Source organism: Lissotriton helveticus, chromosome 4_2, assembly GCF_964261635.1.
Source record: "Lissotriton helveticus chromosome 4_2, aLisHel1.1, whole genome shotgun sequence".
Lineage (NCBI taxonomy): Eukaryota > Metazoa > Chordata > Amphibia > Caudata > Salamandridae > Lissotriton > Lissotriton helveticus.
This window is the reverse complement of record NC_136064.1, coordinates 87,363,578-87,387,179: the sequence shown is the minus strand read 5'-3', so window position 1 is coordinate 87,387,179 and position 23,602 is coordinate 87,363,578. Positions and strand designations below refer to the sequence as shown.

Here is a 23,602-nt window from a genome sequence, read left to right as displayed (position 1 = left end):
GACAACAGGGTGAGGTAACAGATTGTTTCCCAGTGAACAAAGGAGTACGGCAGGGGTGCGTTCTGGCCCCAACCCTTTTCTCTCTGTTTATAAATAAGGTTACCTCATATTATATTGAGTATCCAACTGATGCCCCTACTCTTGCTCGTACAAAGGTCCCACTGCTAATGTTTGCTGGCGACACCTTAATTCTGTCTAAAACGCAATCTGGTCTGCAACGTGCCCATGACAGATTCACTCTTTTTTTAAAAGACCATGAGTTAGTAGTTAATGTTGATAAGACCAAGTTCATGGCATTGCATAAACATAAAATAGTGAAAGGCTGAGTAGAAATGAATAATGCGTCCCTGAAGCAAAGTGATACCTTTACATACCTAGGCATAACAATGGGCAAGAGGATGAACTGGAAGCCCCAGATAGATTTACTGGTCCTCAGGCACAATCAATTAGCAGGGGCCCTTTTAAAAGAGCACCGGCTGTCCTACACTAAACCAGTAGGGCAGGCGCTAACAATCTATAAAGGGAAAATCAGGGCATCAATACTCTATGGTGCAGAACTCTTGGGTTTTGTAAATCTAGGTCCCTTAGTCCTTGCCCAGAACAAGTTTCTGAGATCATTGACTGGTCTCCCTCAATCGACCCCTCTCAAACCCCTACTTTTAGATCTGGGATGCATTTCATTTGAGGAGGCAGCAGGTTTTAGACCCCTGGCGTATTGGAGACAGCTATGGATAACCCTGGAGTTAGCACCATATGCTAATGCAGTAAAGTATATCAGAGAAGCTGATTTGTCCTGAAAAATTAACTGGTTACAAAAGATTAAGAGTACACTATTTGACAAGGGGCTCAGCCACCTGTGGGAGGACCCAGAAGGGAATCTGTTCCGAACAAAAAACGACCTTAAAGCTCTATATAGGGACATGGACAGTTATAAGTCCATGTCATTGGTGAGTAGTGCCTCCCTGACAGGCATCTTTTTAGAACATAAGTATGAATATAGGCCGGAGGCTTACTGGGATTTTATTACGAGACCTGGCGACAGGAAATTGTATCACCAATTTAGAGTGGGTACCCTCCCCCTAAAATCTTTTACGGCAAAGTGGCACTATGCCCCAGACACAAAATGGCCCATGTGTCTATCTATGGAAGAGACGTTATCACATGCATTGTTTGTGTGTCCGGCCTACAAGGGCCCTCGACATGAATGGCCGATCTGCTCAAATCTTGGTACAAGATCATGCCAAACAGCACTGCGTATCTTGAAAACAGACACACGGGAAGGCGTAGTTATAGCTTTGGGAAAATTCTTGAGCTGGACATGGGGCCTTAGAAGGAATAGTTTGGATGCTACTGCTGGCTCTATTCTGCATTAACCCCTTCGACGCTCATGACGAGCTCAGCTCGTCATGGAGTTTCCATTGATTTCAATGGAAATTAAATGGGAGAATATCAGGTACCTTAGCATCCAAGTGGTTAACTTACCTGTTTATATATTGGTGCGATGTGTTCTCTGCCTATTGTATATCCATGAGTAAACTGTTTTTATATGTGGTGTTTTTTACAATAACTCCTTTTTGAGCTATGGATATTATTTTTATCCACCACTTTTTCTTTTTTATTACTAGCGAATTTTATCACTTAGAATTGTATGTCATAGCGCAAAATTCTTTAATGAAATCCTCATGAAAACCCCAACTGCTATGACTACTGTTCTTTTAAAATATTTTATGCTATTTTATGACATTGTATGTATTGTATATGTGTCTTTTATGCTTGAAAATATCGAATAAAGACTAATTTGATTGATATATAATTCACTTTCAGTATTTTAATATATGTATTTATATTACATTTTGTAATTTTTTTAAAGATAATACCTTGTCAAAAGTGTCCATGTTTTATATCAATTTATAAAAATGAATAATAAACACACATTTATTTGTTCCACTATTTCCTATAGGATTTTTTTTATGTCCATTTTTCTGATTTATTTTTTATCTTTTGTTTTTGGTTTTGTAGTCTTCCTTCTTCATTTTGGGCTGCTCATGGACTTTGTGGTTGTGGTTTACTATTCCTGCTCTCTGTTTCAGGTAAAAATAATTTACTATTGCTAGTTTTTTTCGCCTATAATTTTTGGGTTTTCCTGGAGCATTTCTTCAAATATTTTTGAGGTTTTGGATGGATTTCCTGGAGCTATAAAGATGCATTGGATGTTTTAATCTTTTTATTTGGGTTCTATTGGATACTTTTTGGGAATTGCTTTTTTGGGCTTTAATTTTATTTATGTGGATTTTACTTTTAAGTGTGGACGCTGGTCATTTAAAGTAAACCTCCAGTGCGAACACCAGAGGTTTCATTTTTGAAAAAAGTTGGGTGATGGTGAAGTGGAATGGCTTTAAATCCAAGCGCACTGACGTCACAAGTCCTCTCCAAAGCAGCAGGTAACTACAAGTGAGAGCTCTCTCACACTGTTGGGGAGGGGATTTTAGGCCAAAAACGGCCTCTCCTTCAGGGTTGCAGTCCATTGATGGGAAAACTGGCACGTTGAATCTGTGCATCAACTACATGTCAACAAAGCTGGACAAGCAGACAGCGCACATTACTGTATCGGAACAACGCATCTCTGCCACATAAGATGATTTGCAATCAGTGAGTACCAAAAGTTTGAATATGGAGAAAGTGCTTGCAGTCATATAGGCAAAAAGAAGTTTTAGAGGTGTGTTCCCACTACAACAACCTATGCATATTTTCTACATAATGTTCCATTTTTGCCAGTGTTGGTGGAAACTTTTCAGGCAACACATATAATCCTTCTTCCTGCTCCCCATTCAGGCCTCCAGCTGCATTGGGTAGCTATTTACTCACGAGCTCATCCCTGTGAGTATCTGTTAATTTTACCCTCGCACCTCAGTGACTATCTTTCACAAGGCATCTGCCTTAGCATTATCAGGAATTACTTCAGGCACATCCCTGGGCCTTCTCATCTGCGCTTTTATCCAGCAGTTCTAGAGTGACAACCTGCACACAGGCTTCGCCTTGACACACCATTGACCAGGTCATCCACTGTTCTGATAAGACCCTCGAACCGCCGTCAACACCATCACAAACAGAACTCCCGTTTTAAAATACACAATGTGGGAATTGCCCAGTGTTACGAGACCCATCAAGTGAATAAGGCTGTCTGTACTAATAACAATGTACTGTTTATTTTCACTCATTTGCCACTATTTTTCTTTTTTGGTTATAATTTTTTCACTTTGGGCTTTCTCCAAAACTTTTCACCAGCCACCAAACTGTATATTTTCTCTTGTGCAATTTACATTTTACGTTTAGAATGAATTTCGATTCAGATGAATTGATTGCGACTACGTCATACTGGTTGTCACTCTTATACTTTGTTTCAGATTTATTTTTTACTCTCAGGATATGTAATACTTAAACACACATGTCCGACTCGTAGTGTCTTGTGCTATTTTATGACGGAACACTTTTGGCTCCTAAAGGACTCCATAAAGCTGTGATGTAGTTGTCCGAGCACCTTGCCATGAAAGCTTGTTTAAGAATGTTGAGTTTGTAGGTACATGCAACAGAATAAATCCGTGTAATACTATGCTCTGTGTGTGGTGTGGTCACTGGCGTTTACCTAGGTTGGGGAGGAAGCTTCAAATGGAGACGAGATAATGGATAATTAACCCGAAGAATGATTGTGCTCTCCCAAAGAGTTTATGATGGTCCAAGCACACTGCTTGTGCGTGCCACGCGTGCCGCTATCAAAGAAAGGAAATCGGCACACCAGTACCAGATGCAGAGACCCAAGAAGGTGCACACTGCTTGTGCTTGCTGAGCTGTCTAATACCTTAAGTGGCTCACCACCAAAACTGCCATGACAGCTCAGAACAACTACAAAGGTCAGGCACGCCGCAGTTGCAGTGTCCCAGAGAAGCAGTCCTTTAAAGGATGGAGAGTGCAGTCTTTAAGAATGCTCGTCGTTCTGGAAACCTGCTGGCGTCACGTGTTGTTGGCGTCCTGCTCCAGCATCTAGACACTTCAGCATCTGCTGCTCCTGTATCCTGCTTCTCTGGCACTTCAGTGTTAATGATCCTTGCAGTTTTGGCATCGGGTTCATCCTAGAGCGCATTCACCGGAAGACAGTTGCTGCACCTGACAGAACAAAGAAAGAATGCATTATTGAAAGTTGAAAACTCTTCCGTTGGGTGTCGTGCTTCTGATGCTTGTACTATAGTAATTGAGAAACGTATCTGATGAATTGTTGGTGGACCTGTTGCATGAAAGTCGCTTGATGTTTACTTACTGTACAATGATCTAATAGACAAAAAACAAACAAAATTTATTATAAATGTTGTTTACATGAATACGCAAAGAAACTAACTTTTAATTAACTGCGGGCTTGAAAAATATTCTAAAAATGGTTTGAGAATTCAGTTGGAGATGCCACTAAAAGTTTATTGATTTGATTCATACTTGTTATGTTCAGAGTTTCCTTATGTTTTCCAGAACAAGAATTTCTGTTATTTATAAATGAGCATCTTGTAAAACAGTTAAAGCAAGAAGTCATTAGAGAATATATATAGGTTTGAGTTAGAGAGATTAGATCAATAAATTCATCACATAAGTGAGAGTAGATTATTGCATCTCCAGGATTTACATTGTTCTTCCTTCCATTGCAGAAGCAGCAAGTGCACGCTTGGAAACATCTGTACACCTGACAAAGGAGAAAGGGATATTAGTTAAATTACAACAGGGTTTATTCTAAAATAGCCTGCTGCACAAGTTACTACTTGTGTAACGATATATCTGTAAGAGACATTAGTTAGTATTAGATTCCTTACCTTAGAATATCCCCAGGCGTCAGACTGGATCCGGAAAATTTTGCGTAGCAGTACCCTTGCGCGTCGGTAGGCGTCGTCTGCGGCTCCGCGTCCGTCGTCGTGGGCGCCGTGATGATGTCGTCGGAGTACTTAGACGCCGCCTCCGCGTGCTGACGTCAGTTCTTAGACACAGCTTTTCCGCGCCAGAAACGCAGAGCTATGCCAAAAACCAACACTGGTGCCAGTGAAACTAGGGCCCTGAAGGGGACAACCCTAACCCTAGGTATTGGTTCGCAGAACATGGAGGATGGGTGGGTCGGTAAGGAATCTAATACTAACTAATGTCTCTTACAGATATATCGTTACACAAGTAGTAACTTGTGCATCTGAAAGAGACACGTTAGTATTAGATTCCTTACCTTAGAATAGATACCCCAGCAATACCAACCCCGGTGGTGGGTCTGCGAACCAATATTCACACCAGAAAGTCCTGGAGGACGGAATGGCCAAAAAAGCCATCCCTCCGGACTTGGCTGTCCAGGCAGTAGTGTCTTGCAAACGTGTGCAGCGATGCCCACGTAGCTGCCTGACAGATGTCTTGTAAGGGCACACCCCTGCCCAGGGCAGTGGTAATAGCCGTGGCTCGGGTGGAATGAGCCCGCAATCCAGCAGGGGGCTCCTTCCTTGCCAAGGAGTAGCATGCCTGGATACACAAGATGATCCACCGGGAGATGGTCCTCTTGTGTACCGCTTTCCCCTTCTTAGCGCCCACGTAACCAACAAAGAGTTGGTCATCCACCCGGAACTGGAGTGTGCGATCCAAATAGAATGAGAGCGCATGTTTTGGGTCCAGACGATGGAGCCGCTCTTCCTCTTTAGAGGGATGCGGTGGCGGAAAGAAGGTTGGCAAAGTGATAGACTGCCCGATGTGAAAGGCCGTGACAACCTTGGGCAGGAAAGAAGGACGAGTCCTCAGAACAACCTTGTCCGGATGGACAGAGAGGAAAGGAGGTTTAGAAGATAGAGCCTGGAGCTCACTCACTCTCCTGGCAGAGGTGATGGCAACCAGGAAAGCAGTCTTCAAAGTCAGAAGGCGAAGAGGACAGTTGTGAAGTGGCTCAAAGGGAGCGCACATCAGGAATGTTAAAACCAGGTTCAAGTCCCACTGAGGCATCACAAACGGAACAGGAGGAAACGTGTGAGTGATGCCCTTAAGAAATCTATTTACAATAGGGGACTTGAACAAAGAAGGCTGATCAGGTAGCCTGAGAAAGGCTGAAAAGGCAGAAAGGTAGCCCTTGAGAGTGCCCAGAGCAGAGCCCTGCTGGGCAAGAGAAAGAAGGAAGAGAAGAACCTCAGAAAGAGGGGCAGAAAGAAGATCCACAGCCTTTGCTGTGCACCATGCCACAAATCTGTTCCACCTGCAGGCGTATACCGACTTTGTGGAGGGACGCCTGGCTGCCAGAATGATGTTACAGACTTCAGGAGGCAAGTCAAATGGCCTCAACTGTCGCCGCTCAATCTCCAAGCATGGAGGTGGAGACTGGACAGGTTCGGGTGGAGGACCGTCCCCTGCTGCTGCGACAGAAGGTCCTCCTGAAGAGGCAGACGAACCGGGGATCGACTGACAGACTGAGTAGCTCTGGATACCAGTACCTTCGAGCCCAGTCCGGAGCCACAAGGATGACTTGGGCCCGGTCGCGCTTGATCTTCTTCAGCACTCTGGGCAGAAGTGGTATAGGCAGAAAGGCATACAACAGATCGCAACTCCACTCGCGACGAAAAGCGTCTCCGAGCGAGTGCCGCCTTGGAAATACAGCGCGCAGAACTGATGACATTGCGCGTTCTCTTCGGTGGCGAATAGATCTAACCAAGGCTCTCCCCATCGCTGAAAGAGGCCTTGCGCCACGTCCGAGTTCAGACGCCATTCGTGATCCATCATGCACCGACGGCTGAGCTCGTCCGCCCTGACGTTCAGAGAACCTGCCAGGTGTTGAGCCACCAGGGTCACCCCCTGGCGTTCCAGCCATTGCCAAAGGCGAAGAGCCTCTTGACAAAGGATCCACGACCCCACACCGCCCTGTTTGTTGCAGTACCACATGGCGGTGGTGTTGTCCGTGAACACCTGCACTACACTCCCCCGGACAGAGGGGAGGAATGCCTTCAGTGCCAGACGAATCGCCCTGAGCTCCAACAGGTTGATGTGGAGCCGGGCCTCTGCCGGAGACCAGAGGCCTCTGATCTCCGCCTCTCCCATGTGGCCTCCCCAGCCCTGGAGGGACGCGTCCGTCACAACTACGTGCTCCGGTTGGGGTAGGGAGAGGGATCTGCCGCTGACCCAATCGCGGTCCGTAAGCCACCACTGCAGCTGTCTCGCAGTGCCCTCCGAGATCAGGACGTGGTCGGATAGGTTGCCCTGATGCTGGGCCCACTGAAACTTCAGGTCCCACTGCAGAGCCCGCATCCGCCACCTGGCGTGATGCACCAGTAGGATGCAGGAGGCCATCAGCCCTAGAAGCCGCAGCGTCAACCTGACCGAGACCCGGGATAACGGCTGAAAGATGGGAATCAGAGCCTGAATATCCCGGACCCGCTGTTCAGGTGGATAAACCCGAGTCCAGAACCGCTCCGATGAAGAGGAGCTTCTGAGAGGGACACAGGTGCGACTTCGGCACATTGATGGAAAACCCCAGCTGGTGCAGGAGGTCTGCCGTCGTCTGGAGGTGGCTGACGACTGTCTGGGGCGAGCCCGCCTTCAACAACCAGTCGTCGAGGTAGGGGAAGACTGAAACCCCCAACCGACGCAGATGAGCTGCGACCACCGCCATCACTTTCGTGAACACCCGTGGGGCGCTGGTAAGGCCGAAGGGGAGCACGGTAAACTGAAAGTGCTCGTGGCCTACCGTGAACCGCAGGTAGCGCCGGTGGGCAGGCAGGACGGGGATATGAAAATAAGCGTCCTGCAAGTCCAACGCTACCATCCAGTCTCCTGGGTCCAGGGCAGCAAGGACCTGAGCCAGTGTCAGCATCTTGAACTTCTCCTTCCGGAGGAAGCCGTTGACGTTCCGTAGGTCCAAGATAGTGCGTAGGCCCCCTTTGCCCTTCTTGGGTACCAGGAAGTAGTGGGAGTAGCAACCACACCCTACTTCTGGCCCAGGAACGTGCTCGATGGCCCCCTTGGCCAAGAGGGCCGTAACTTCCTCCTGCAGAAGTCGCAAGTGATCCCCCGATACACGGTGGTTCTGCGGTGGCATGGCTGGAGGAGTCGCCTCGAAGGGGAGGGAGTAGCCCCTTCGGACGATTTGCAGCACCCACCTGTCCGAAGTGACGGTGCGCCAGTGGAGGTGGTGATGGCGAACCCTGCCTCCAACTGGCGTCACATGGGCCTGAAAACACGGACGAGGAGGGTTTTGAGGCGGATGCTGCGGGGGAGGGTGTGGACTGACCTCGCCGTTGCCCCCGACCGCCCGGACGGCGGTTCCCACGCCCGCCACCGCGTTGGGTATTGCCCTGCGGTGCGTGGCTGGCGGCGCGTGTGGGCGCACCCCTTCCGTGGCCACGAAAGGAGCGATAGGCAGCCGGTTGCTGACGCTGGGCCGAAAGGACTAAGGACTTGGCCGTAGCCCTGGAGTCCTTAAAACGCTCAAGCGCATGGTCTGCCTTGTCGCCAAAGAGGCGACGGCCATCGAACGGCATGTCCATAAGTGTGTTCTGGACATCTGCCGAGAAGTTGGCGGACCTCAGCCAGGCGTGGCGTCTGACCGCCACCGTCGTAGCCATCGCTCTGCCTAGCGAGTCGGTGGTATCCAGCCCACACCTAATAGAGTATTTTGCTGCATCCCGGCCCTCCACAAGGGCTTGGCCGAGTTTGGCCCGTACCTCCAACGGACACTCTGGCAGCACTTCCGCGACCTTATCCCACACAGAGTGGGTGTAACGCCCCAAGAGGCAGGCGGTGTTAGAAGACCGCAGGCCGAGGCTAAGTGATGAGAAGATCTTCTTCCCATACTGGTCATACCTCTTTGATTCCCGGTCCGGGGGGGCGGACGGGAATGCGGTCTGAGAATTGGAGGCCTGGATGACCAGGCTCTCGGGGGTAGGGTGGGAGGACAGGAAACATGGGTCGCCCGGGGCTGGGCGGTGGCGTCTGGCCACGTTCCTATCTACGGGTGAACCCGTAGCGGGCTTGGACCAAGTGCCCAGCAGAACGTCGGTCAAGGCCTCATTAAAAGGCAGCAGAGGCTCGGCCGAGCTTGACTGCGGTTTAAGGACCTCAGTGAGGAGATTAGTCCTCACAGCCGCGACGGGGAGCTCAAGGCCCAAGGCCTTGGCAGCCCTCATCAGCACCACACTATAAGTTGCCCCCTCCTCCGATGCCACGGAAGGAGGGGAGACAAAACCAGTGTCTGGAGAGGTGTCCAGGCCACTGGCCTCCCCAAGGTCTCCTGTCCAGTCCTCATGAGACTGATACTCCCTGGTCAGAGGGTCCTCAGACCCCTCCCAGTCCTCTTCATCACCCATCTCCTGAAGTTCAGGGTTCTCATCCAATGGGGCCTGCTCGTAGAGAGAGAACTCTCCAACCGGCGTCTGGAGCGGCGCCCATCGGGGCCGTCCCGACGCCGGAACAGGAACGAAGGTGGAACCGGGGACGGCGCCGCCCGAGGCCGGCGCCGGAGGCGACACCTGAGGGTCCGACGCCGGGGAGGTCGTCAGATCCACCGGCGACGAACCAGATCCCGAAGGAGGACCAGCGGCATCTTGCGGCGCCGGGCCCGAAGGCGCCGGCGGCATCGGAACAACTGGACCCCTCGGCGCCGGGCCCGAAGGCACCGGCGGCGTCGGGATAACGGGGACCTGCGGCGCCGGGCCCGAAGGCGTCAGCAGCGTCAGGGCCAAAGCACCCGACGGCATCGGGACCGGAGCCGCCGACCCGCTAGGGCCCCCAGACGGGTCCGCCGGGCCCGAAGGCGCCGCGGAGCCCGTCGGAGGAGAGAGTTTCCTCATGGCCGTGAGGAAGCGCTCGATCTCCTCCGGCGTCGCGTTGAGCCCAGGGACCGTAGGGTATGGGGCTGCACGCGGCGCCCGCGACTCCGACGGAGCCGCGTGGGCGGTGTCACCCGAACCCCCGGCCGCATCGTGCGAGCGTCGGGGGGAGTCCGAGGAGCGATGACGCCGCTTGGACTTCTTGTGCCTCTTACCTGACGACGACTTCAACCCGGAGGAGTGCGGCCTACTCCCGGAGCTGTGATGGCTCCGAGCCCGCGACCTGTCCCTCGACCTCCCATGGGATCGGGACCTCTCACGGCGCGGGACCGACTGCCGGAGTTCGAGGCGCCTACGGGACCGCTCCCGCCTGGCTTTCGAAGAGAGGGCCCGGCAGTCGGAGCAGGCCTTGTCGTCGTGGTCGACGCCCAAACACGACAAACAGACGCGGTGAGGATCCGTGACCGACATCAGCCGGTCGCAATCGTCACAAGGTTTGAAGCTGGGCATCCCTAAAGGCACCGTGTCGGAGTCGAGAGACTCGAAATAGGATCAAAAAGGATCAAAAAGGTTAGTCAAAAAGTGACTAGGGTTACTGCTTTTTCCAGATCTGCGCTTGCTGGCGCGGAAAAAAGAAGAACTGACGTCAGCACGCGGAGGCGGCGTCTAAGTACTCCGACGACGTCATCACGGCGCCCACGACGCCGACGACGGACGCGGAGCCGCAGACGACGCCTACCGACGCGCAAGGGTACTGCTACGCAAAATTTTCCGGATCCAGTCTGACGCCTGGGGATATTCTAAGGTAAGGAATCTAATACTAACGTGTCTCTTTCAGATTTCATTTTTAATCGTTAAATGCTAAAACATTGTTATTTATTTTTATAGAATCGGCGAAAGTCAAAACAACCCTGAAGCTCTCAAGTGACATTCACCAGTTCTCATCCCTATGGGTCAGGTCGGATCCGTACGTCTGATTCACTTGACCTTGTAAATACTCCCAAGTGAGATCGAGACACATATTACCCTGGCCGATCTGGCTCATATGATCAGTAATTTACAAAAAGAAACCCAGGCCTTATCACAGAGTGGATGCCTTACAGAATGTAACTAACATGAATCCAAGTGTACCAAGTTTAGGTCAGAGTGAGAAATCTTCAGAAGCCTTTTGCTCAGTTTGCAGCTGTAGGACCTAGTCAGGGTACAAGAGCCACTGTAATTCAACTCACTACTCCATCTACTATTCCCCTAGCCCCACTTGGATGTTTTTCTGGGGATCCTACAAAATTTGAAACATTTCTAAACCAGTGTTAATTACATTTTGGGGCAGATCTACAACCTGCCAAATAGCGCCTCACAAATTGCGTCACATTTGCGAGGTGCTATTTCACATGTATAACAGTGTGTTTAACACTGTTTGCGATTCCCAATGGGGTCGCAAATTGCGAGGCTCATGAATATCAATGAGCCTCTCGCAATCTGCGAGCCCATTGGGAATGACAGGCCCTCCCAGGGATGGTGGCCTGCTGGGCTCAGCAGACCACCCTGTCTGGGACTGCTTTTTAATAAAGCAGCTTTTTTTTTAATTTTAATGCAGCCCGTTTTCCTTGAAGTAAATCGGGATGCATTTAAAAAACAAAAATGAAATGTTATCGTTTCATTTTTTAAGGGCAGGCAGTGGCCCCTGGGACCATTGCCTCCCCTTAAAAAATAATATTGCATGCATTTGCAAAGGGGACCCTTTCCCATTTGCGATGGGGACCCCTTCCCATTTGCAAATGCACTACTACCTACTTTTACTACCTACAATTGCGGTTGCAAAACATTGGTACATAGCTTTGAGGTAGCTATCAGGAAGGGAATGCCCCTTCCTAATAGGAAGTCGCCAAACAGTATTTTGCGAGTTGCAATTTATTTGCAACTTTAAAAATACTGTTTGTACAAGGGCCCATGCTTTTTAGCGTGGGCAAAAGGGTCTCAGATCCGTTTACACAGTCTAAAAAGCGTCGTAAATCTGGCCCTTTATTTGTACGCCTGCTAATAAGCAATCAAAAGTGGCTTTTATCTTGTCTTATTAAGGAGGCACAGCTGCGACTTGGTCAATATCTTTAATTGATAGAGATGATCCACTGCTGTACAATTATTCTGCTTTTAAAGCAGAATTAAAATGATTACTTGAGATGCATACTTTTATTCAATCAGTGAACACTGGGTTACTTAATTTACACAAGGGAATAAGGATTTATTAACTTATATACCTATGTTTAGTAGGCTAGTAGCAAAATCGGTTGGCCAGTACATAAATGAAGTTCTTTATTTTATAAGAGACTTTGACATGAATTCAAAGATCTTTTGCCCAAGTAGTGTATCCTCCAGGAAACTGAAGTGACCTGATAGACTTGGTAGTGATACGTGGTCATCATTTGGCGGAGCGCCGTTGTGATTAAGGACGGTCAGATACTAAACTAGTAGTATATAAAGAAAAGAAAACTGACCTTGAAAAATTCTGAAGACTCTGAGCCTATGCAGATAGGGAGCCTTAGATGGGCTGTGAGAGTAGAAGAACAACAACGATGCAGGGGTCAAAGCTTTGTTTGTATTGTGGCAATAAAGGACATTTCTTACAAGATTGCCTGGTGAAACCTAAGCAGAAAGGCGAGTCGGGAAACTAGATGACCCATGACCTAGGGAGGCAAGTGTTTTGGGTTTACAACATGAATTAGCCTCAAAAACGTTTGCTCAAACATCCTGTATACGGCATTATCAACACTTTTTCGTAACAGCCCAATTGTCATGGGGTGAGGGTTCAGTCTGTTTCCAACTGTTAGCAAGCTCAGGAGCTACTGGAAATTTTACAGATAAATCTAGTTGAGTGCAAAGTTCAGCCTGATCAGGTCAAAACCACTGATGGTAGCGCTCTGAAGTCAGGTCCTATTACTCATACTACTACCAACTTGTGATTAGATCTGCATGGAAATCACAGTGAAAGAGTTAAGTTTCAATTGATTCAAACTCGACAATTTCAGGCAATTCTAGGAATAATATGGTTAGAAACACATAATCCAGATATTAACAGAAAGGATCGTACACTATCTTTTTGTTCAACATTCTGCAAGGAACATTGTTTATTTGTGTCTTCTAACTTGGATCATGAAAGGACAGTAGCAATGTTAGCAGGCGAAAACAGTCCTCTTATTCCTCCCTGCGATGAAGATTTAGCAGAAGTCTTTGTACCAAAAAGGGGGGTGAGTTGTGTCCATGTACGGACTATAGAGCCCTAATGATGGAAGTGTTCAAAATTGTTGTTCTTAACCTCTTTATTCCAGTTTATTAGATCAGGTAAAGAATGTTCAAGTAGTTACAAAATTTGATTTGTGAGGTGCCTATCATCTGGTACGAGTCATAGGAGGAGATGACTGGAAGACAGCCTTTCATATCAAATCTGGGCTGTACAAATATTTTGTGGTGCCATTTGGTCTATGTAATGCACCTGCAGCATTCCAATATTTTATTAACGAAGTTCTGAGGGAGTTTTTAGATGTGTGTGCAGTTGATGATAGTTTGTCTTTTCACTCCTGTGACTAGATTTTGGTAAGAGCCTGACAGTCTCTGATAAGTAAAGGGCTCAGATGGAGACCGAGGAGAAGGGTACCGCTTACCTGACTGTCCAGGATGACGCTAAGGCCGGTCCATAGCAAGGCCTCAGAAACAAAACGATTGATGGAGGCTCAAATGGACAGACAACAGGAGCAGAAAGAGCTCCACCCTCAAAGACAGCCACTCCCATAACTAGTTACCATGCTATCGCCTTCCTGAATCCACCACCACCACCTTTCGATACTGCCATAAAGCTAAATATTGGTGATCAATGGACTGCTTGGATAGAGACATTTGGTGATTTTATTTACGCATTTGAAGAGACTGATAAAAAAAAGATTATCAAGTATCTCAAAAACTTTGCTGGTGATGGTGTGAAAGATGTCAAAGAAAATGCTGTGAACTGACAAAGAAATTACATATTTTCAGATTAAAGAAACGCTGAATCTCAAATGCAATCCAGTACCAAACGTTGATTACAAAAGATACATTTTCAATCAAGAACACCAAAACATTTGTGAAACCATTAATTTGTAAAGAGACTCGACACACTCATCAAACACTGTAAGTTGAATGAATTTAATGACGACAAAGCTATGCGACTTCAAGTTATTGATGGATACTTGTCAGACGTTTCATTCAGACGATGAACGCTGAGATAAACTCTTAGTCTGCAGAAGTGTTGATAGTTGCTAGAGCTGAGGAGCGTGCTGAAAGATAAGCTGCTTACATAGAGGCCTGAATTCCCAGAGTGAATCTGTCATGAGTATACAAAGTAAGCCAAAGACTGAAGGACACAAAGTGATGGCTACAGGTAATAAGAAGTTCTGTTTCATATGTGGATTGTCATTCCACACGAAGGTAAATGTCAAGCCATAAGACAGATATGTAAAGGCTGTGGGAAAGAGAACCATTTTGTGATGGTTTGTAAAGTGAATGAAAAAGTAAGTGCGTCATAGCGCGAAGACAAAATGGCCGCCAGTAAATTCCAGAGGCAACATTCGATGCACTCCTACAAGGCCAAACGGTGACATCAACTGAGGCAAATCGACACTGAATGAGGTTGATCATCATCTAAATCATTGTCAAACAGTTCATCTGCTTCAATATCAAGTAAAAGTGAGAAAGATGGTTTAGCCATGTCGATGTTTACCTCAGAGAAACATGCGCATGACGGACTGGCTGCATGTAAGGAAAAATGTCAGTCAAAGAAAAGTAGACAAACCAAAGCACCAAAGCAATACAAACACTGTCCGAAAATTAAATTGAAAATAAAGGATTGCCCGATACCTTTCTTCATCAACAGTGGTACATCGATAAACATATTGCCCGAAGAGAAATACAATTATTTATATCCATTACCCCACTTACACCATCGAAAATCAAGATGTACATTTAGTCTGCATCGATGCCCATAAAAACCCAAGGTTCATTTGTAGCGACACTGAAACACAAGAAAACGAAGGTCAAAGTACACATCCATGTGCTTCGAGATACAGAAACAAGTGCCTGTCTGCTTAGTTCAGTACTGCTGCTGACATGTGACTGATTTTTGCGAATTATATTATATGTTATGTTATAAAGAGCTTGTAGAGAGCACAAATACTCTGGAGTGTCCTGGCGCGGGAGTGACCTGGGGTGGAGCAAGCAAGAGCCAGTTAGAAGAGCTGACTGAACAGATGCGTCTTTAAGCGTGTTTTAAATAGTCGGAAGTCTTGAATGTGCTGTAGATCCGAGGGGAGAGCATTCCAGGCTGCTGCTGTTTTAACGGAAAGAGACTGGCCTCCAAACATGATCTGCGGAATCGCAGAATAATCATCCGACGTAGAGAGGCAGACCGCAGAGATCGATTGGGCACATACAGAGCAAAGCGCCTCCTGATATACACAGGACCTTGGCCACGGAGGGCCCTGTGCGAAAGGGTAAGGGCTTTAAATTGTACCCGCTGGGCCACAGGCAGCCAGTGCAGATCCCGCAAATGCTGCCGATCACTAGATCTCCTGGAGATGTTACACAGGAGTCTAGCTACGGCATTCTGTATAATTTGCAGTTTTTTCATCAAATACCTAGGAATGCCAATGAACGGAGCATTGGCATAGTCGAGGCAGGAGAGAATCAAGGCACGGGCTACCGTCTCTGTGGCCTCTCTAGGGAGCAAAGGAAAGAACCTTCTTAAGGCCTTGAGGGTGCCAAAGCAGACACCGGTCCATTTTTTGACATGATCAGTGAACCAGAGATCCTCACTGAAACACACCCCTAAGTTTTTTGCCGGGCCTCCCTCAGAGTTAGGACAAGGGAAATCTGGGGGCCACAGCGATTGTCTGAAGGGCGGAGGGAACTGGCCATACAAGAGGACCTCTGACTTGTCCTCATTGCACTTCAAATGGGCCTGTGCAAGCCAGCGAAATACCGACGCTAGGCACGTCTGGGCGATGTTAGTGTCCAGATCCGAGCCCCTCCAGGTAAATAGCAACTGGGTGTCATCCGCATACTCTATAATTTTTGCTCCTAGCTCCTCTGCCAGATAAATCAAAGGGGTCAAATATATATTAAAAAGCAGAGGGCTCAGTGTAGAACCCTGAGGAACCCCCGTAGAGAGTTTCCTGACAGAGGATGAAAAAGGAGCCATGCAGACCTGCTGCGTATGACCATCCACGAAAGATTTGACCCACTCCCATGCCTGACCGGCAACGCGGATAGAAGATAGCCGGGCAAGGAGCAACTGGTGTGGCACCGTATCAAAGGCCGCAGAGAGGTCAAGTAAAATCAAGGCCGCCCTGTCGCCCCCGTCCAGGTACTCGCTGATCGCTTCCGACATCTCCACCAGAGCGGTCTCCGTGCTGTAGGCAGTTCTAAACCCAGATTGGGCCGGGTGTAAAGCACCCGATGAGTCAACCAAGGTCTCGAGCTCCCGAAAAACCACCTTCTCACAGATTTTGGCCAGGACAGGTAGGAGAGAAATAGGCCGATAGTTAGCTCGAACCAAAGGGACCAGCGAAGGTTTCTTGAGAAGGGGGTAACAGTTTAGCCTGTTTCCATTGCACTGGAACCGTGGCAGTCCGAAGGCCCCCCCCAGCTAATACTCGAGCCGGGCAGGGATCAGTAGGAGAGCCCGACTTGAGAGATCTAAGGATGGCCAGAATGTCGGGCTCGGCAGCGAGCGTAAATAGTGTGAACCGAGGGGTAGGGGCACTGGAAATGGGGGAAGACACCACAGGAGGAATCCCTAGATCCCTGGAATATGAACCCACGCGGTCCTGAATCCTTGATATCTTATCAACAAAAAAGGTAGACAGCTCCTCGCACCATTATTGGGAGACAGGAAGAGTCTTTGCTCCGCACAAGGCGATAAAAAGCTCTTGACAATGGCAAAGATCTCCTTGCTGTTGTTACTAGCTATCGCAATCCTCCCAGCATAGTACTCGCTTTTAGCTTTCCTAATGGCCCTGTAGTACTTCCTCTGCGCTATTCGGAGGATCGACTTGGCGGAAGTACAATACTTGGGGCACCAACAGCGCTCCAGTTTTTTACACACCAATTTCATATCCTTAAGAGCATTCGAAAACCGAGGCTTCAAGGGTGGAGAGCGCTGTTTACTGTAACAGGCTGGTTTGGAGCAGGAGCTAACCCCCCGGCCAATCCATCAGTCAAAGCTGTCCACCGCCCCTTCAAGATCAGAAGCGGGGACCGGGCGTGCCTGAAGCAAAGCCTCCTAGAGGGCCAGTAGATTGATCTTCCCAGGGTGCAGGTTGGATGGCAGAACAGGAGTTCGAGAAATCCTTCCCATAGGCCAAGAGAACCTGATCAAATAATGGTCAGACCAAGTAACGGGTCCTGGATTCCCTACCTCTACGGCAAAATTAGCACACCAAATCAATAAGATGACCACCCGAATGCGATAGCATCTTTACCCATTGAATCAGCTGCGCCAAATTAAATGAATCCAACAGAGACCCAGAATCAGGTGCATAGGGAGCATCCAGATGGATATTAAAATCCCCCAGAAGTAAAAACTTAGAATAGCGAAGTGCACGAGGGATAATAACGTCGTCAAGGGTCTTCAAAAAGGCTTCAGAAGGACCGGGCGGTCGGTAGACCAACGTGGCACCCAACGTAAAATGAGGGGAAAGGGTGAAAGTGAAATCCAAAACCTCCCCTTCCACCCAATCACCAGAGACTTCGCAGGTAAAAGACCACGAGTCCCTAAACACCACTGTCGTTCCCCCACCTCTCCCGGTTCTACGGTCACCACCGACAATTTTTTAGCCCCTAGGGATGGTGAGCTCCACTACTGGAGCACAGGACTCACTGAGCCAGATCTCCGTTATAAAAAGAACATCCAATTTAGCATCCAACAGAAGCTCATATATGTCAGGTGCATGCTTGGCCATGGAGCGGGCATTAATGAGTGCTGCCTGAATCCTGGGCTCACTCGCAGCTAAAATAGGAGGGTTTAAAATGCTAGTGCGGAGGCAAAATTTACAGGAAGCGCACGTTCTAGATAAACTATGGAGGACTGCCCACTGATTAACTCCACTACAATTAGTACCATCAAGCGCTAACTGTTCCTCGCGGGTGTAGAGCCTCCTCCACTGCAGGCGTTGGGCTCAGCCCGGCCAGCGTGGCTGGTCGCTACGGGACGCAGACAGGCGCAGACAGGCGCAGACGGGCTTGCCTTTGGCGCACCTTCGGCATGCCTGCGCGCGCATTAATTGTTTCATTATTGCCACCAAAAGAGCTCTCTGAGATCGAGTTTGATTTCCATATTTAGATGAGAGGTATGAAAAAGAACTCAAAGACAGTTATCTGTTTAACTGCCTTTCTACAAACATTGCTCAACATGCTCTTACCATGTCAGAACTCCCTAAGCATGAGAGAGAGACTAGACATCAATTTCTTTGGTCCTCTCGATAATGGACATCATTGATGGTAACTGTGGATGAGAACTCATGTTTTCCATTAACAGAGGACTCTCATCCACAACTCATGAGCGAGCCATTAAGAGACTAGACTGCATGTTTGCAACCTGGGGCATTACAGCAATTTCGAAGTCTGATAATGGCCCACCATTCAACAGTTGAGAATTTAAGAATTTCCTAGAGCATCTGAACATAAAGCATCAGAAAAGTACACCTTTATGGCCACAGTCCAATAGCCTCATGGAGCGTTTTATGAGTATGCTTAAGAAAGCAATACAGCATGCAACTTTTGAGAGGCTCAGTTTGAAAAACTGTTTTGAATTCCATTCTATTAGCCTATTGTTCAACACTTAACTCGACCACAGGCGAAAGCCCTGTGACTTCAATGTTTGGGAGAGCAATGTAAGTTTTACTTAGTGCTTTGGGCAGCGTTTTTAAAAACCGGAGTTTATTTTATTTCTGTTGCTTTTCATACGCTTATATTTCAATTTTAAACTAAGCACTTCTGGGGCACTAGGTCTCTCTACTTACGCACCAGCGTGCTCAGACAGCTGTTGCTGTTTGTGTGGAAGGCGGACCTGCATACCGCGACACACCCCCTGCTTTGTCATACACAATGCGGCAGGCGGGGACTTTTTAGGGGCCGATGTCACGGATGCGCAGCGGACGGTAGTGAGACAAAATATCGAAATTAAAATATCGATATACAATAATATCGATGTTTTAATTTCGATGGTATAGAATATCGATGTCCAAAATATCGACAGACAGAATATCGTTTTTTTAAGGTATGTATGTTAATAATATCGAAAATATCGAAATTTAGTAATATCTAAAATTTGTTTAGTGTTATGTATTTTATTATCTTGTTTATATGTTTGTTAAATATGTTTTGTAATGTATGTTTGAAAATTAGTAAATTTGTTTACATTTTGCGTTTTAGTATCAGAGCGGGTTGTGGGTTTATAGGGGAATAGGGTGGGAAGTAATTTAATAATAATTAATTAATTAATATATTTTTGTAAATATTAATAATTAATAATTAATTGGTAATTAATTTATATTAATTAGTTAATTACATTAATTAGAGTTAATGTTTTAATATATATACATTTTTGTTATTGTTAATTAATTAATTGGTAATTAAATAATATTAATTAGTAAAATAAATTAATTAGAGTTAATGTGCTAATATATTTAATTTATTGTTATTGTTAATTAATAATTAATTGGTAATTAAATATTATTAATTATTTAATTAAATTAATTAGAGTTAATGTGCTAATATATTTATTGTTTTTGTTATTGTTAATTAATAATTAATTGGTAATTAATAATTATTAAGTGATTAAATGATGTGATTTATTTATGTGTAGTGGGTTGTGTGTTTATAGGTGGATAGGGTGTGATATAATTAAATTTAATAAATTAAAGCGATTGTATTTATTTGTTGGTATTTATTGTTAATTAATTAGTAATTAATATGTGTTAATTAGTTCATTTAAAATTACATCAATTTAGTAATATTAATTATTATTAATTGATTAATTGAAATTTATATTAATTGTCTTTTTTATATGTGTAGTGTGTTGTGTGTTAAAGTGGGAGTAGTGTGGGAATTAATTTTTACCCCCATGCTATCCAACGCTTTCCCTACTGTTGCACCCTCTGGAGTGTGAATAGTAATTTTTACCCCTACGCTATCCACCGGGGAAACAACCTTTACAACGCAACTTTTACAACGCACTACCATTACAACAACATTTTTACAACGCAAAAACCATTACAACGCATGTGTTTACAACGCATGTTTTTACAACGCAGGTACCTTTACAACGCATACCATTACAACGTAAGTATAGGTAAGTATATAATAATATTTTAAATTTTATATGTTTTAGTTTTTTTAAGGGGTATTTTTAGGGTTCAGGGTCAGTTTTCAGTTTTTGGGTAAAAGGGTATTTTTAGTGTTCAGGGTCAGTTTTCAGTTTTTGGGTAAAGGGGTATTTTTAGGGTTCGGGGTCAGTTTTCAGTTTTTGGGTAAAGGAGTATTTTTAGGGTTCAGGGTCAGTTTTCAGTTCTTGGGTAAAGGGGTATTTTTTGGGTTCAGGGTCAGTTTTCAGTTTTTGGGTAAAGGGGTATTTTTAGGGTTCAGGGTCAGTTTTCAGTTTTTGGGTAAAGGGGTATTTTTTGGGTTCAGGGTCAGTTTTCAGTTTTTGGGTAAAGGGGTATTTTTAGGGTTCAGGGTCAGTTTTCAGTTTTTGGGTAAAGGGGTATTTTTAGGGTTCAGGGTCAGTTTTCAGTTTTTGGGTAAAGGGGTATTTTTTGGGTTCAGGGTCAGTTTTCAGTTTTTGGGTAAAGGGGTATTTTTAGGGTTCAGGGTCAGTTTTCAGTTTTTGGGTAAAGGGGTATTTTTAGGGTTCAGGGTCAGTTTTTAGTTCTTGGGTAAAGGGGTATTTTTAGGGTTCAGGGTCAGTTTTGGGTTTTTGGGTAAAAGGGTATTTTTAGGGTTCAGGGTCAGTTTGGGGTTTTTGGGTAAAGGGGTATTTTTAGGGTTCAGGGTCAGTTTTGGGTTTTTGAGGTACAGGCGTGCAGGGTAAAAATAAAATAAATTTATATTTAAATTAAATCAATTAAATGAAATTAAAAAAAATAAAATGACATTAAATTATTACGTTTTTAATTTATTTTAAATGTATATGTATTAGTTTTAATTTTTTAATTATGTTTTAATGTTTTTATTTAATATTTGTAAATTTATATGTATTTTAAAATTATTTTTACATTATTATTAATATATTTAAAAAAACGATATTTTTATTTTCGATATTTTTGTACTACGATATTAATTTTTCGATATTTTTGTACTTACCTTTATGAAGATAGGACTCCGATATTTTTGATTTCGATATTTTTGTGTCGATATTTTTGTATGTAGATATTCTGTCTGTCGATATTATGTCATAGATTCGCAGCGGACGCCTGCAAGTTTTGCTTAGCACTTTGGGCAGCATTTTTAAAAACCTCAGTTTATTTTATTTCTGTTGCTTTTCATACGCTTATATTTCAATTTTAAACTTATCACTTCTGGGGCATTCGGTCGCTCTACTTACGTGCCTGCACGCTCCGACCCCAGTCCACCATAGCTATTGCTGTTTGTGTGGAGGGCGGACCTGCAGAGTGCGACACATCCCTGCTTTGTCATTCGCAAGGCGGCAGCAGGCAGGGACTTTTTAGGGGCCGATGTCACCGGCGCGCAGCGGACGCACCAAAGGCGAGCCCAAGGCAAGCCTGTCTGCGCCCGTCGGGCCTAGGGCCAAATCCCTGGTCCTTTCCTCATTTGTTGTCATTACTACTCTAAAGAAGATCGGCTTAATCTTAACCGAAAGGGAGCTGAACCTCATTGTACACATTTACCGGTTTCTGGGAACAGCCTAAGAAGAGGTGTGGCGCCGTGGCCAGGGTGACTGACTCTGGAATCTGGGGGATCACGGTTCGACCCCCAGCACAGGCAGCAGATTAGCCCAGCACCATGTGACTCTGGGCACTAGCTTGCTTAATCTTCCCAACGGCGCCTAGAGACCCTTACGGGTGATTGTTTGCGCTTTACAAATGTGGATTATTATTATTAGCTTGCCCATGAGGTTTCAAACTTCCATTAGAACAGAGTATCAAGTCACTTTACCGCATTCAAGAAGCCAGGAATAATGAATCTCAGCTTAAAGATAGAAATCAGGTGGCCATGACCCCAGGCTCAAATAGAGCTTTTAGACTTCAATATTCACCTAGCTAATGGTTTATTGCAATCCATTGCTCCCCGAGTGTACCCTGCTACATTTAGAAACCATGGAGAAAAAATGCTCTTGTTGTGGTTTCTCTTTAGAGACAACTGAGGGACACACAGATATTTTTAAGGGCCACAAAATAATAATATTAGTCATGAAGCCCCATTTAGCAAGCAATTTTCCTTTTTTAATACAAATTGCTGCTCTCTCCCGAAGCACAAATCCAATATTTTCGATCTTTTGGTTAACAACCGGATGCCGTTTTTCTTATGGACACTTGGCTCCATGAGAGTTCAAGCCCTGATGTTGCTGCCGCCCTACCATCTAACTATGCCATAGTTAGGAAAGATAGGGTTTCTAAAATTGGCGGGGGCATTGCCATTATTTTTTAAAAAGGACTATCAATGCAAATTTGAAAATCTACCGTTCATGAATTGTAAGGTAGCCTTATTTAACCTGGCCCTGACCCCGAAATGTACCTTTTCTGGCATACTTGATTATCGCGCTCCTGGGCCGTCCTCTCCCTGGGCCTCTTCATTCCCTGGCCTGATAACTTCTCTGATTAGGAGTATTGCCAATTTCAAATTTTTTGGTGATTTTAATTTACACCTAGAGGATCCAACTTGCAAAATTAGCACTAATCTTATTTCTGATTTGGCAGCTTTAAATCTTAACCTACTTAATTCTGGCCCCACGCATGAGGCGGACCATTTGATGGATCCGATCTTCTCTAGTTTATCTGGTATTTACTGTTCCCCGGCACTCCCTCTATGCTGGTCCGATCATTTTATTACTAAGTTTGTCTGAAACCCCCAGAAAATTCTGCACCTACTATTCTCATCTCAGGAACTTTAACAAGGGATTGGAAAAACTCGATGCAACTGCTTTAAACAATATTTTGTGCTCCCACATGCCCATCTCTAAACAAATGGTGAATACACTCTCTGCTTCTGTGCAAAAATAGCTCCTCAATGCCATTGACACCTGTCTCCATCTTTCCCATAAAAGGGCTAATAATCATCGTCCTCCTGCACCCTGGTTTACTGAAATGCTGAAAACAGAGAAGGCCAAATGTAAAGTAATGAAACGTAGGTGGAGAAGGAATTATGCCTCCGAATCCAAAAATATTTATAAAGCGGCTAAAAAAGTGTATCATAATCTTTGCAGGAAAGCCCCTGCTGAATATGTTTCAACGACTATATCTGAGGCTCTGAACTGCTCAAAAACACTGTATAACATGGTTATGGAGCTCGCAGGTTCCAAAACACAAACTAGGCCCCCTTCACTGAATAAACGGCAATGTGAGGATCTGGCTATTTTTTTTGTCCAGAAAGTTGAGAAAAATATACTTGGACATAGCGAGTGTTCAGTGTGATATCCTCCTTCGCTGCAACATACAAAACCCCTTCCAGTAACATCTGCACCATCCTCAACGGACAATATGTACTCTGACCAGGATAAGGCACCTGGCGCATCTTCTAACTATCTG

General features: G+C 45.7%; 1 long non-coding RNA gene across 1 annotated transcript in view; it reads right to left on the bottom strand.

Moving 5' to 3' along the window:
• Positions 1–1,808: 1,808 nt before the first annotated feature.
• Positions 1,809–23,602, bottom strand: part of LOC144752207 (uncharacterized) — a 240,893-nt gene continuing 219,099 nt past the window's right edge. Inside the window, exon 3 of the long non-coding RNA XR_013594050.1 lies at positions 1,809–4,161. This is a non-coding gene — a long non-coding RNA (uncharacterized LOC144752207). The remainder of the gene's footprint in view (positions 4,162–23,602) is intronic.